At 41.7% G+C, this 16,167-nt stretch overlaps 1 protein-coding gene across 1 annotated transcript in view; it reads left to right on the top strand.

Annotated features, from left to right (window-relative positions):
- The window catches only part of XRCC5 (X-ray repair cross complementing 5), a 94,105-nt gene that overhangs the window by 52,485 nt on the left and 25,453 nt on the right, over positions 1–16,167 (top strand). The window lies entirely within an intron of this gene.

Here is a 16,167-nt window from a genome sequence, read left to right as displayed (position 1 = left end):
GCCCCTTGATTTGATCCTTCTGAAGCCGACTACATTCTCACATTTTTCTTATCAGATATAACCTAGAATTTCACTTGGGCTTGGGCTAATACTAAAACAGCTTTCAGGAATGGACAAAGGGCTTTGGACTGACATCCATACACTCGATTGTGTTCAGATTGCTGCCCATTTACCCTTAAAGAGTGGCAACTGGTGCTTGGAATCCCCAGCTTCGTGTGTACAACAGTATTGGTGTTTGCTGCCCAGGGTCGGGGCTGTCTGTGAGCTGCCTTCCGTGTGAGTGTTTATGTTACTGTGAGCACAGAACTTCCTCTTCTGACTTCTTGGCATTTTCGGGGGATAAATGACTCCCGAATGCCTAGAACACTGCACCATTTTAGGGTAATCATCTGGAGTGCCAGGCATAGGCCTGGGGAACCTTACTACTTGGAGTCTGAGAATCCTAGCAAGATGCCTGGACATGTTCTGCAGTTGCCAAAGGCAGTCATAACCAGCTAAGCCCAAGAGAGAGAATGTGTCATCTACCAGGCCAAACCTTGCTGGCAGCAACACCAGAGGCCAAATGGATGAGGATTTCTGGAGGAGGACCAGCTCCGTCCTCATGTAATGTGCACTCTTTAGGTGGTTATGTATGTTTTGTGTTTTGAGAGTGGAGAAGATTTTGGGTTTTCGAAGAAAGATTGTGGCCTCCTTAGCTTTTGATTATATGTTCTCAGTTACTTTGGCCCAAGTCAAGGGTCCCCCCTCCTCCCCCGGAAGTGATTGGCCTCCCTGGTTGGTGCAGGCCTGGTCTCTTCAGGGTCTAAGTCCAGCATCGTCACCACTGTGCAGGTAGCTGCTAGTTCGTGGCCACTGTACTCAGGTCACTGTGCTAGCACTTTCTTATGTTTTTTTGTCTCAGTTACCTACCCCACACAGCAGTCCCACAGAGTCACATGAGCAAGTGGAGAACATGTTAGAGCTTTAACAGCTGGTGCCAGAATCTCCTGAAAATTCTTCAGTTTTTCTAATTGGGAAAATACATTGATAAGTGCTTGGGGTGGAAGTAGGGTCTCTGGCCAGGCTTGGTTGTTGGCCAGGGCTGAGGTTCAGAGGAGGGGGATGCTGCTAGCATCACAGAAGCAGGAAAACTGGAGCTCAGCCAGGAGAGGAGGGGATGAGGAGAAAAGATACGAAAGGTAAGAGGGAGAGGAAGTGAATGAATTTAGGGAAGGACCCAGGTTCTGTAGTGTGTCCCCGGCTCATCACTGCCAGTCAAGCCGGAACGCCTGGTTTGAGCGCCCCAGGGGAGAGGCAGAGCTCAACTCCGGGCAGAGCAGAGAGAGCACCTCAGAGCACGAAAGGCCAGAGTCTGAAGAGATCAGGAGAAGGTAGATTCCTCGGAACTTTCACATCTGAGGTGAACGTTTCCCCGAGGCCACGGACCTGGGCATTGGAAGCCGATGTGTGAAAAATAGCAAGGGCAGTGACCCCGAGATGGCACATAGGTTACAAACACATACTATTATGCCCACTTGACAGATGGCAACACCATACAACTGGAACAGATGAACTACCCCCAAATCACACAGTGATTCAAATCCATTTCTCTCTTAAATACTAGATTTTTCTGCTTAGCCTAATCGCTTCTCCTAATCCTAATGGCTTCTTTTTCTACATATTGCTTTGTTTATACATAGTAAGGTCATGAATTTTAAACCTTGTGCCTGTAGATAGGGCTTTGGATGAATAGACTCTGCTTTTATGATGAATGTGACTGAGTCCTAGAGCATTGCCACTTTGTGATGGTGAATGTCCCTGTGTACGTCCATCTTGGACTCGGTCACCCAGAGCTCACCGGTGGCCTCACAAAAGCAGGCCTTTTGAGAGCTATGGGAAAATGGGACTTCGTGCTCATTAATTAGTTCTCTTTTGTGGTTCTGACTTTCCTTCCCTTTCTTGCTTCAAGCTGCAGAAATTTTGTTTCCTCGTTACTTTTCCTACCTTCGTTGTTCTGCTTGGGCATGTCTTCACTACGGCCCTTTGTGAGCCAAGACTCACCACCCCTGAGAGCCCAAAGTACCCTCCAGTCCTGAAGCTGCCTACCTGATACCGATCATTGTCCCCCTGCAGTTCTCTGTCCAGGGCACGGGAGGGACACGCCGTTCTCTTTTCTCCATTATGTCTGGTTTTTTTTTAATTCATTTGCTGAAAGCATGATCAATAATAGATAGTGAGATTGTTCCACCCTTAGTTAGAACTTGGCCCTTTTACCTGCTGCTATAAACTAAAATGCGGGTGTAGTCCTTTCTCTCTGGCCTGGTAATAGCGAAGTTGTACTGAGAGTATTGTGATCCTCTCCCCTTGATAGCAGCAGTCTTCAGGAGGCAGCTAGCGACACGTTGTCTTTCCTTTTGGTTCTGCTGTGAGGGATTTGTTTTTTGGTCCTAAGCCTATTGGCATAGAGGAGATAACACTGAAACCCAGGAGTGTGTTCTCTCTGGCTGCCGACGCTTCTGTAAGCTGTCTTTGATTCCCAGGTGCCCTTCTTTTTCTGGCCTCTCGCCCCACTCCTGCCCACCCCACTGTTCTGTCGCTGCACTTTTACAGTAGGAAAATTCTTGACCACAGGTGTATGTACAGTAATTGGGAAAGTGGGGTTGTTTCCCTCACACAGTTCCACAGTGCATCTGTTATCCACAGCTACAGGTTACTGGAAGAACCTGGGTCCATGGAGTGCTCAGACTGCTCTGGGTTTTCCACTTACAGGAACGCCCGCCTCCAGCAGCTACTTAGCAGGGCTTCGTAGGAGCTCTCAAATTCCTTGTCCCTTCCCTGCTTTGACTTAAGGAGAGTGCTAAAGTGGTCAAAAGATGGACAGCAGATTGGAGAAAGAAAAGCCACATTACTTCAGCCCTCCGAATGGCTCCCACGTGACTGAGATGTGTCTGGATGGATAGGGTTCCGCTGAGCGTGAGGTATTTATTATGTGAAGTAGCTTAAGTGTATCTGGTGTGTCACAAACGGGTTCTCTGAAGACCTCAAAAGCCAGAAAAGATGGTGTTTGGAGACAAAAGGATGGAATGTAACTTTTTATACTGTGAGAGGTTCTTCCATGAACCTGGTTTGCCACTTGGATTGTGGGTTCTAAGGTAGTTAGGCATCTGAGCAGTGATGGGGTTGGGGAGCTCCATTCTACCAAATTGAATTCAGGAATACGGTTTAAAAAAAAAACAAGCCTGTCAAGACATCCTAAATAGAAATGATAGGGACTCCTCTTTGGAGTCTGCTGTTTAACATTAGATTTCCATACAAGTGAGCTGTAAAATGCATGCATCCATTTGGTTAGATTATGATCACTTTATTCTGTGGCTGCTGAAGCATTTCATTTTCTCTTATGTCCTTTCTCTCACTGTTTCGATCACGTCTCATCCTCAGGTCTTTCTGCCTTTGTTCTCCAACGTCACCTCATTCTTACTCATCGAGCAACATCCTTTCCATTGTGAAGGGTATTTTTTAAAATTTGCTTCCGAAGACCTTCCAACATTAGGTAGAATGTGGCATAATTAGTAATAAAAGTATATCATTCATCAGACCCAAACAGACAAGTTTTTCAGTTCTGTTTTTGTATGTTATCCCATCTGCACAGAGGTTTACTTTACATGTATTATATAATTTTCTACCATCAAATCAAGCCCCAAATTGTGGTTTCTCAAGACTTGGGATATAAGAGAAATTTCCCGTGTGTTTTCTTTTTTTTTAAGGGCCCCAGTTTATGTAATCTGGGATATGAATTATGTAGTCCATCGTGGCCCTTTCCAGATAAAAAGAAGATAAAAATATGGCCTTTATCTGTTGTTTTGCAAAGAGATGATAAATTTTTTAAAAAGTTCTGTCGGATACCTTGAACATCTTGAAGGGTACAAATACAAATAGTAACTGAAATTTTAAACATCTTTATCTTCATAAAAGTTTTAACAGTTTGACATACTTTCTCAGTCCTTCCCCAAAATAGCAGTGAGGCATCAAGTCAGGAGAGAGAAAATGCGTGGACGTGATTGCAGACTGTAGAGGGCTGGTCTGTGTGTTGTGTGTTTTTTAAACACCTTACTTACTCCTCACTGGAATCTTTGACTGACTTTTAAATTGTTAAACCCCAGAACTTGATGATAATCCAACCTTATTTTTTTTTATGTCTCATTTATCAATGACAAGTAGTCTCATTCATAAACAAAAATCAGCCTTCTTGGAATTGTGAAGGATACCTTATAAACGTGTGTGTTATTATTCGACATGGTGCTTATGTATCAGTGACCCTTAGTGTCCGGTCACATCTGCCCTGTGGGGGGACTAAGTCCCAGAGTAGTTAAGGGGACTTTGCTCAGACCATTGCAGATGCGTGCGAAGCACTGGATCCGACTCCCGGGAGCCAGCTCTTGGCCCCCTGTGGCTTCAGCTTCTTCCTTGTTGCGTACCTTTCACTGGATGACACAACACTACCGTAAAGTTTACATTTCAATACAATAAATCTCATCGACAAGTAATTAAAATTAAATCATTGAAATGAAGACCAAAAGGAAAAAAGTAAAGAAGACGTGACATAGAAGCCAAAGCCCATCATACATAACCACTTTAAAGTGTTCTGTTTTCAGCAGCTCCACCGAAAATGCTTCATTCTCTCCATTCTTACTCGGCTTCTGAGATCCTCTGAAGCTCTCGTCAATCTGTGGATTAGAGTATATCTAACTACAGAGCATGGCTCTTATAAAATGTAGCCTGGCTCTCTGTTAAGAAAGAGAGCCAGCTGGTATCAATAAAATAAAAATAAAAGCCTATTTGCTGCTGTTGTGTTCTCAGTGCACACCAGGGTTTCTCCTGAGCGCACTAGAGGAAGTCTGTGTGTGATATATGACAGTGGTTTGTTTTCTCATCCCAGGTGGTGACGTTGCTTGCCATAAACCTGCTGAGTGTCTCTTCCCTTTTTATGTTAAACATGGAAAGGATATTTTCCTCTCTGGCTGAATATGTGGAGCTCATGTCAACGCTTTCCCCGCATCTGAACAACTAGAAAAGCACAGAACCTGTTCCAGCCTGCTTCTAACACAGAGCGGTTGGCGTGCCCTGACGACCCATGCCAGTGGTGCAGCGGGGCAGGCGCTCACCGCGGGCTCTGCCGGCCACCCAAACATAATAACGGGTGCTTTGGAGGAAGGGGGTGTTACCAACTTGGTGCCAGAGTTCACCCTTAGATTGAGTGCCAGTGAGTGATTTGTGAGTCAGAGCGCCCCTGAAAAGTGCATGGCAATTTCTCTCGCTCATGGTTCTTTCTCTCTGCCTCCCGTAAATTCTACAGTGCTTCCCTGCGTAGTAGATCGCTGTCACCCAGGGCATGGCCCTGGCCCTCCCGGGATTGGGCTGTCTTCAAGATTGCTGCTTAAGCCAGCTGGTTGGGAAAGGAAACTGATTGCAGATTGTGCCGACGTGCAGGCTGCTTTAACCAGCGACTTAAAGTGACTGCTGTGGCAAACAACAGAAGCTCTTAACCCATTAAGATGTTTCGGGATAGATGTTTGGCTTTTTAAGAAACAGTCACTAATCAACTGAAATGTGTTAAGAGCTGCCTAGAAACAGCTTGGGGTCTCATTTAATACAATAAAAGTGTTTTTGGTTCTTCCCTTTTATATTGCAAGCCCAAGGCAAAAAATATGCTGACATAGAAAGAAGTGGCAAGTACGATTCGGTATGGTTGGTCCTGTCTGTTATTCACGTCTACCTAAAACTCTAAAAACCAGTATGCCTGTTTCTTTGGCCAGAAAGAGGTGGGAGTTTGGTTCAGATATGGCACACAGTTTCAGCACAGCTTGAGAATGGTACCAGCATAGATGTCTTTCAACATAGAAGAAAAGTTAGCTACTTTTTATTACTTTTTTTTTAGTTTTTTGTGGACAGTTGGAGAAAAATCTTTAGTTAATCATCATGATTAAAGGAATCTTGTGTAGGCTGAAGTCCCCTCCCCCCCAACACATTTCTGTACGTCAGGACCCTAACCCCTAATGTGACAGGGTCTTTGGGAGGTCATTGAGTTTAGGGGAGGTCATGAGAGTGTGGCCCTCATAATGGGATTAGTGTCCTCATAAAAAGATATCAGAGTTAGTGCTCTCTCTTCTCTTTCTCTTTCCTCTGTCTGCCATCTGAGAATGCAGTGAGGAGGCGACTCTAAGCCAGGAGGAGAGCCCTCACCAACCCCTGACCGAGCTGGCAGTAGCCTGGAGAACTGTGAGAAAACAGATTTCTGTTGTTGAAACCACATCATCCCTGGTCTTTTGTTATGGGAGCCTGAACTGACTCATACAGGCGCATTTTCATTTCCTTTGTCCTGTTACATGACTGAGATCCTGTAGCTTTCCTCCCCGCGGCTTTCAGTGGCAGTGGCCTGCATCCCTAACACTGCAGCCACGCTCAGATGAGTACGTCCTTGCCCTTGGAATCTGGGAGTCTTTCTTTAGCGCACTGAGGGTAAGATGGCTCTCTGAGCCTTAGCAGTTACTCCAAAGTAGAAACATCCGGTGTCTCCCTTCTGTCTGTGGTAAATCTCCACAAATCTCTTGGCTAAATTGCTCTTATTTATTGCCAGTTTTTTATAGTGTACCAAAGTATAATTTTCTGCTACAGAATGTACTCAGAATTAATTCTAAGTGTAGTTCAAGATCGTTTGTAAATCTTTGGTTGTACAGGCATCACCATAGTCCAGGTAAGGAGCTCTTCCCTCCCCCCAAGAGTTCCCATGACCGTGTGCAGTCGGTTTTTTCCCCCAGCACCATGCCAAGCAACCACTTTCTCTGTCTATAGATTTGCCTTTCCTGGAAGTTTCACAGAAATGGAATCAGTCAATATTCAGTCTTTTGCATCTGGCTTTTTTCACTTAGCATGTTTTTGAAGTTTGTGTTGTAGCATGTATCAGTAACCGATTTCTTTTTATTACTGAATATTGTCAATTTTACAGTTATACCACATTTTATTTATTCACCAACTGATGGACATTTGGATTGTTTTCAGTTTTTAGCTATTAGAAATAATGTTTCTGTGAACATTTACCTAAAAGTCTTCGGATGTTTTCATTTCTTGGGTAAGAGTGGAATTGCTGGGCCATATAGAAAGTTTGTGTTTAACTTTTAGAGAAATCGCCATTCTTTTCCAAAGCAGCTTGCCTTTTACGTCCCTGCCAGCAGCGGCTGAGGTTCTGCTTTCCCCACATTCTTGGTTACAGCTGTTCGAATGGCAGTGGATCGGTATCTCATTGTGGTTCCAGTTTGCAGTTCTGACATTGCTGGCCATTTTTGCATGGGCTTATTAGCTGTTCATGTATCTTCTTTGGTTAAATGTCTGTTTAAATCTTTTGCCTTTTTTTCCCTCATATTTTAGTTGGGATTGTCTTGTTGAGACGTTAGGACTTCTGTATGCTGGACAAAGTTTATTTTATCAGATGTATGATTTGCAGGTATTTTTTAGCCCCTGGTTTGTTTTTAATGGTGCCTTTTGATGTTTCTTAGTTTTGATGATCTAGTTCTATCCATTTTTTTCTCTTATGAACTGTCATTTTGTTGTATATATGAAATCTTTGACTAGCCCAAGTCACAAAGATTTCTGGTTTTTTCCTGAAAGTTGTAGGTCTGTAGTCCATTGTCAGCCGACTTTTGTAAATGAGCACGAGGTGAGTGCCTAGGTTCCTTGTTGTTCACAGGGACAGCCAGTGGTCCTCGCACCACCTGTTGGACAACTGTCCTTGTCCCATGAGTTGCCTTGGCACCTTACTAAGAATCAGTCGACTATCAATGTAAGAGTTTGTTTCTATACTTTTCAGTTCTGTTACATTGATGTATGACTGTCCTATACTAACACGTTATTTTGATTAATTTAGCTTTATAATAAGTTTTAAAATACTGTAGTATGTGTTGCAGTTTTATTCTTTTCTAAAATTGTGTGGCTAATCTAGGTCATTTGCAGAAGCCCACTGGGATGGCTTTTGATAGGGATTGAACTGAATGTATAGGATAATAAAGAAGGGATTTCCATCTTAATGTGAATTTTCTATTAATGAACATGGAATATTTTTCCATTTGTTTAGATCTTATTTACTTTCTCTCCAAAGTGTTTTTTACTTTTTATTGTGCAAGTCCTATATTTCTTTTGTTAAATTTTTGCTAAATATTCTTTTTAGTGCTATTGTGGATAGAATTTTTTGAAGTTATTTTTTGGATTATTTGTTTATAGTGTATAGAAATACTGATTTTTATATATTGATCTCATATCTTGCATCCTTGTTAAACTTGTTTATTAGTTCTAGTTGCTTTTATGTACTCCTTAGGATCTTCTCCATACAGGATTGTGTGTTCTACAGATAAAGGCAGTTCTGCTGCTCTCTCCATTCTATATGCCTTTCATTTATCTTTCTCGATTGTACTGGCTGGGACATCCAGTATAATGTTGAATAGAAGTAATGACAGTGAACATCCTTGTTCCTGATCTTAGGGAAAATCTGTTAGTCCTTCACCATTTGTATGATATTAATTCTAAGTTTTTCTCAGATCCCCTTTATCAACTTAAAGAAGTCTCCCATTCCTTGTTGGTTGAGAGTTTTTATTTTGAATGGATGTTGGGTTTCATCAGACACATTTTCTGCTTCTATGAGCTGACTGTGTGGGTTTGGTTCTTTTGTTAATGTGCTATAGTCCTTGATTTTTCAGTTGCTTAACCAGCCTTGCATGCAGGGATAAATTACAGTCAATTATGGTGTATAATCATTTTTGTGTTCTTGAATTCATTTTGCTAATATTTTGTCAGGATTTTTGTGTATATATTCATGAGGGGTATTTTTCTGTAGTTTTTTTGTGATGTCTTTGGCTTTTGTACCAGGGAAATACAGGTTTCATAGAATGAGTTAGGATGTATTCTTTTCTCTAACAGATAACTGTTTATCTGATAATCTGTAGTTTTCTGTATGGGCCTTAGCATGCTTATAGCGATTTAAATAACTATCATTAGTTTGATTTTTCCCTTGAGCTGTAAGCTCTGCCAGGGCACAAAGAGTCTGTCTGTTTTGTTCATCACAATATTCCCAGTACTTAGCACGTAGGTCCTCAAATACTGGCTGGCATACTAACTCACATTATTTCACATATTTAGGATGTGTCTCTCATAAAATTTAGAGAGTTGTGAGCCTGCTTGGGCTTCCTCGTAGCAAGGTAGCCAGGTTCCAATAGTGAGCATCTTAAGGAAGCAGGCAGAAGTGCATGGCATTTTTTTTTCACCTTGTTTGGGAAATCATGTAGTGTTGCTTCTGTCATGCTAGGCATGGTTTCTCTGTGAGAAGCTTCTAAATACTAATTCAGTTATCTTACTTGTTATAGATTTGGTCAAACTTTCTGTTTCTGCTTGACTGTTTTGTAGTAATTTGTGTGTTTATAAGATTTGTCCATTTCATCTAAGTAGTCTAGTTTTTTTTCCATAATATTATTCATATGATTTTTCCCTTATAAGTTCTGTGAGCTGATAGTGATGTCCTCTTGTTTATTTCTGATTTTGATAATTTATATCTTAGCTTTTCAGTTGGTCAGAGTGAAGGTTTATGATGTTAATAAGCAAAATTTAACTGAGTAAATTTGAAGATCTAATTGGCTTTATTAACCAGTAATGAATCGGGTCGCATCTCATCTAGCAAGCAGAGAAATACTTGAGGAGGTTATACAAGATAGAAGGTTTTTATAGAAAGGAGCATGGGACAGGGAAGTCATCAACAAGAGAAAAATAAGTTCATTGGAGGAAGGTAACAGTTCTGGTGACAATGGCTTTTCTTTGGTTGGGCTGTGGTGTTTCCATTGGCTGGCCTTTTGCCCCGCCAAAAGAAATTCTTCCTTCCTCCTGCTGGAGGAGTGGAGTAGCCGTACCTCCTGTTTGGGAGTGAGAGAGGTAGTCTCTTCCTGCCGAAGTCTCTGACTGACTTGGAGTGGGAGGGTGTGCGAGCTCTCTCTACAGGCCCTCCCGACCCTGGTTTTAGTGAGGTTTTCTTGATTAATTTTCACAATGAATTTTATTTACCTTTTATACAAGATCCTAACTTTTAGTTTTATTGTTTTTTCTCCATTATCATTCTTTTTTTATAATTTATTGATTTCTATTCTGGTCTTTATTATTCCCGTCCTTTTGCTTGCTTTAGATTTAATTTGGGCTTCTTTTTCTAGTTTCTTAAGGAAGAAGCTGAGATTATTGATTTGAAACTTCATTTCTTTTCTAATATAATGACTTGAAGTTAACATTTCCATGGTGTGTTGAATTTTCATTTTCATTAAGTTCAAATACTTTCTAATTTCTTTTGTGGTTACTTTTTTGACCCTGGATTATTTAAATAATTATTAAATTATTTATTTAATTTCCAAATCTGGGAGATTTCCAAATTTCTTTCTGTTATTGATTTTTTTTAAAAAGATTTTCATTTATTTATTTTTAGAGGGGAGGGAGGGAGAACAAGATGGAGAGACATATGGATGTGTGAGAGAAACATCAACTGGTTGTCTCTTGCGTGCCCCCAACTGGGGACCTGGCCTGCAACCTAGGCATGTGCCCTGAACTGGGAATCAAACCATGACTTTTCAGTTCAGAGGCCGATGTTCAGTCCACTAAGCCATACCAGCCAGGGCCTGCTGTTGATTTTTAATTTAACCCTGTTGCCACTGGATACCATTTTGAATGACTTTAACCCTTTTAAATTTATTGAGACTTGTTTTATAGCTTGGCATGTAGTCTTTTCTGACAAATGTTCCATATGCCCTTTAAAAGAATGTGTATTCTGTGGTTGTTCAGTTGAAGGTTCTGTAAATGTCAGGCCAGTTAGGATGATAGTTTGTTCAAATCTGCATCTTTGTTGATTTTCTGATTAGTTCCTCATGATGTCTTGAGTATTGAAAATTATTCATCTTGAGATTTTGTATGCTAGTGGGACCTTTATAATTTTTGCTTCACCCAGCTAAACAAAAATCTAGAGACCCAAGTGAATTTTTACAGAGTAGCAATAAAGAAAACATTTTCATTTCAGGTAATAAAGTGTACTTTAATAAAGCATGTCAGGTATGGGAATTTTTTTTTAAAAAGCAGACACATATATTGTAAAATTATGTTTGTGTTTCAGAATCCTCCGCTTCATGGGAGAAATTCATTTGTATTAGTAAATGACACGCTTACTCAGTACAAGAAAAATTGTGTAGATTTCAGGAACTTGTCAGAGCACAAAGATTATTAGTTGAGAATAATGAAAGCCAATTTACATTTTAGTGACAATAGGTATTTTATTTTATTTTATTTTATTTTATTTTATTTTATTTTATTTTATTTTTGACAGTGTGTATTTTGGTAAAACAAGTGTTAGGTCAATGTTTATAGACGTGGAAAATTTACAGATTCATGATTCCCTCCTTTTCATTTGTTTCTTCTTTGGCACTGTTTCTCAAGGTTTATTTTATTTGATTCATTATTTATCTAATATACTGAGAACAACATATATGGAATAACTAAGGTTAGATTATCACATAATTGTTCCCATTTCTGATTACTTCTTAGATGGACTATAATGCAACCGGGAAGACTCATATATTGGAGTTTTAAATGTGTTTAATTAGCCCTGGCTGGTGTGGCTCAGTGGTCTGAGCACTGGCCTGTGAACCAAAGGGGTGGTGGTTCAATTCCCAGTCAGGGTACATGTCTGGATTGCAGGCCAAGTCCCACATTGATGTTTCTCTCCCTCTCTCCCTCCCTTCCCCTCTCCAAAAATAAATAAAATCTTAAAAAATAATAAAATGTGCTTAATTATAGGGAGGGTTGAATCTACAAAGCAAAAAATAAAATTTACCTGCAGCAAATCTGGTTCATATTGTTACACTTTCCTAAGAACGGTGGGTGAAATTAAGTAATTTCTAAGGTCCTTTTTAATACCAGCCTTTAAGTACATGAGAAACAGAAAGAAGTAAATGATTCAGAAAGAATAAAACGAGAAGTAAAAAGATCAATGAACTAGAAGTATTTTGAGCTTCACCATTAGTAAATACCAACCCATGAAAAATGTCTTTCCATTTAGGATTCACTAGAATAGAAACAACTATTATCGTCTACCTATATGATAGCCTCTCATATGTCTCAAGATGATTTAGTTGCTCCTGTGGCTTTTCCTCATTAAAAAATAAGTACATGCTCACTGGGGAAAAAAAACCAGTTATGTAGTTGTACATAAAGGTAAAAAGGAGCAGTCTCCTCCTTCCTTGTCCTCCTCCCTTCCAGGCCCTCCGGATGCCTACGTTCTTTACCTTGTTTTCTTACTCTTTCTTCATAGGAATCACCCTGTCAATCGCTGTTACTGCTTTGTATTTTAGTCAGGATGGTCATTGTTTTGGGTATGGAAAATCGGGGGTTATAGCCATAGGCAGTACGTTTCGGGAACCCCTCATTCCCAGTGGGATTAAGCAGTTTGATCTGCGAGGAGAAAAAGAAGCCTATAACAAAATGGGACGGCAAAGTCGCAGTTGGTAGGCAGCAACAAAGGGGCCTGCCTACAGCACCCCTGTAGTCACGGCAGTGCTGGAAATGGTCTCGTTCGCATGCACCTGCACCGTCTCTTCACCTCCCATTACTTCGTGTCTATGGATTTCTATTTCATAGAGCTTTACCTCAACTGTTTTTATATCTATAAAATTAAGGCAGAGGATGGTTACAAAAAAATCCTAGGCAGGCCATTTCCCTTAGTGATAACTTATACCGCGTAGGCAGTGTATGGATTTTAATTGAGGGAAGAACACAAAAAGACATCTTCATTCCTTAGGATTTTAGAGGAATAAACCAGACAGGCCTAGATCCAAGGCATAGAGAGGCCTAGATCCACTCAGCAAATGGGTAGCGTCTTATTTGGTGCTGGTCATTGTGCCAAGGCAAAGACGGTAAACAAGAAAAAACATATAAATGGAGATAAGCACTTGTATTAGTCTCCTAGGGCTACTGTAACCAAGTATCACAAACTGGCTGGCTTAAAACAACAGAAGTTCATTTTCTCACAGTTCTGGAGGCTAGAAGTTCAAAATCAAGGTGTCGAAAGGGTTAATTCCAAATGAGGAGTCAAGGCAGAATCTATTCCATGCCCCTCTCTTACCTTTTGGTGACAGCTGGCAGTCTTTGGGTTCCTTGGCTTGTAGATGTGTCACTCCAATCTCTACCTCCATCTCTACATGGAGTTCTCTCTGTGTGTCTGTGTTCAAATTTACCTCTTGTAAGGAAACCAGTCATAGTAGCGTACAGCCTCATCTTAATTTGATTACATCTCCAAGGATCCTATATTCAAATAAGGTCAACTCATGACAGCACACTGAAGAAATTAAAACAGGATGGTGGGAGAGTGAATGCTGGGGTGAGACAGGCTTGTGATTTTGTGTAGAGGATCAAGGAAGACTCACTTCTGGGGTGTCATACGAACAGAGAATTGAGGAGAGTGGAGGAGAGAGGCTGGGGGGCATCTCTGGGGAGAGCTTTGCAGACAGAGAGCAGCACCATTCTTGTCTGAAGCAGGAGTAGGTTTATCTTTGTCTAGAAAGGAGCCTTACGGAGGCCAGTCTGGCTGGAGGAAAGAAGTAGATGAGATCAGGGAGGTAGCTGGGGCACATGTCATGTAAGGCCTCCTAGACCTTTGCTTTACTCTGAGTGAGATGGGGCACCACTGAAGAGTTCTGGGTAGAGAGTGGTCTGATCGACTTATGTGTTATAAAAGGGGCTCTGGCAGCTGCGTGGAGAATGGGCAAGGTTGGAGTAAGCAGGTAAGTTAGAAAGCTACTGGAGTCATCCAAGTGACAGAGGTAGTGAGAAGAGGTCAGATACTTGGTATGTTTTGGAAGTATAATTGTCAGGTTTTGCTAATGGTTTGAATCTAAGGTACGAGAGAAAGAAACGAGTCAGGGATGACTTGCAAGATTTTTTGGCCTAAGCGGTTGGAAGGGATTGCTACTTAGAAAGGACATACTAAGTTGGTTATGCAGGTCTGGACTTTGGAGAAAAGGCCTGGGAGAAGTCAACATAGAGGTACTTTATAAAGTATGAGACTGGATGAAGTCCTTGAGTGGGAGAGAGGTGTGGGGTCTGGGGCACAAGAGGAAGAGGGTAATTTAGAGGCACAGATAGTTCATCCAAAGCAGTAAGACTGAAGGCAGAGTATGGGTACAGATGCAAGTGGGTGACCAGTGTGAGGAAGAATTTGTGGAGGAGATGGGCATAGCCTGAGCCATAAAAGGCTGGATAGGAGAGGGCTCAGGAAAGGATATCTGTCCCCAGTGAGGCAGCAGCCTAACTGGTGGGGTGTCCTCATGCTGTGGGTGCTAACAGGGCTTTCCCCAGAAATAAGGGACTCTTGCTGCTACTGTTGTTTCACCTCTTGAGTTTGCTGTTGATCATTTCTGGCCACTTTGCACCCACTTCTAATTCTCTTCTAATTTCTAATCATTTTCCAGATCTGTCTCTCTTTTTTCCATCCTAACTACCATCATTCTAATTCAGGTTTTCATCACCTCACCATTGGACAGTTACAGCACTCTGTGTTAGTTATACTCAGAGTTACTCTCATTCAACACATTCCATATGTTGGTGTATGTTTAGCTTCTTATAGCACAGTTTGATTATGGGCCAGCCCTTCTTAATTATTCCCCATGTCTTTAAAATTGATGCCTCATTCCAGGCTTTCCATGACCTGGTCCCACCCTGCTACTCCATACCCATCTTCTGCAGGCCCCCTTTGTGACCCCTGAACCCAAACCAAACTGTATTCCTGATAATACCCTTGTGACATTGCCTTTCCTGCCTCTATGTTTGCTCATAATATCCCTTCCAAAAGAAATGGCCATTCTTTTTCTCTCATCCATTCTTAAGAGATGCTTGTGATTTAAAAGTTAACATGTCCTGGGATAGGTGCTAATGTGCAGTAGTAGTTTCATTGTAGTGGGAGCCAGTGTCAGAGATGCTGCTGCTGGTCCACCATCAGTAGTTTCATTGTAGTGGGAGCCAGTGTCAGAGGTGCTGCTGCTGGTCCACCATCAGTAGTTTTATTGTAGTGGGAGCCACTGTCAGAGATGTGTAGTAGTGTTATTGTAGTGTGAGTTGTTATCAGATGCTGCTGCTAGTCTGCCATCAGGTAACCTCCATCTGTTTTTTACGTTCTAAGTACTTCTGACTAATAGTCATTTTTTTATTTCCATTGTTCAACAAAGCAGTACTTGGGAATGATAATAATTTGAATTTAGAATTATAGCAGAATTGATTCTCAGGTTCTTTAGATTAATTCATAAATTTTAGCCCTCTCAACTTCCAGCCAAGGTGGAGGAGTAGGTAGACACACTGTGCCTCGTCACACAACCAAAGGAAGGACAACAATTTAAAAACAAAAAACAACCAGAACTGACAGAAAATCGAACTGTACAGAAGTTGGACAACCAAGGAGTTAAAGAAGACACATCCATCCAAACCTGTAGTAGGGGCAGAGATGGGCAGCTGGGCAGAGAGGACTCGCAGCAAGGCAGCAGCTGGTGGAGCAGGTGGTCCCACATTCACCGCAGATAAACTGGGAGGAACAACTGGGGAGCGAAACAGACCATGCAACCCAGGGTCCCAGCATGGGGACATAAAGCCTCAAACCACCAATTGAAAACACCTGTGGGTATTGAGGCAGCAGGAGAAAATCCCAGCTTCACAAGAGAGTTCGCTGGAGAGACCCCACAGAGTGTTAGAATGTACACCAGCCCACCACCTGGGAATCAGCACCAGAATGGCCAATTTGATTGTGGGTAGCGGGGAAAGTGACTGAAAACTGGCAGAGAGCAGAGCAAGTGGCACTGTTCCCTCTCAGACCCCTCCCCCACATACAGCATCACAACCCAGCCACATGGGTTGCCCCACCCCTGTGAACACCTAAGGCTCCGCCCCTTACTACGTAACAGGTGCTCTGAGGAAAAAAAAATGGCCCAAATGAAAGCACAGAGCAAAGCTCCAGAAAACATGCAATTAAGCAACGAAGAGAGAGCCAACCTATCAGATGCATAGTTTAAAATACTGGTAATCAGGATGCTCACATAATTGGTTGAATTTGGTTGCAAATTAGAGGGAAAAAATGGAGGC

The sequence above is a fragment of the Phyllostomus discolor genome, chromosome 4, assembly GCF_004126475.2.
Source record: "Phyllostomus discolor isolate MPI-MPIP mPhyDis1 chromosome 4, mPhyDis1.pri.v3, whole genome shotgun sequence".
NCBI lineage: Eukaryota > Metazoa > Chordata > Mammalia > Chiroptera > Phyllostomidae > Phyllostomus > Phyllostomus discolor.
The sequence above is the reverse complement of the archived record's forward strand: the minus strand, read 5'-3'. Positions and strand labels throughout refer to the sequence as shown.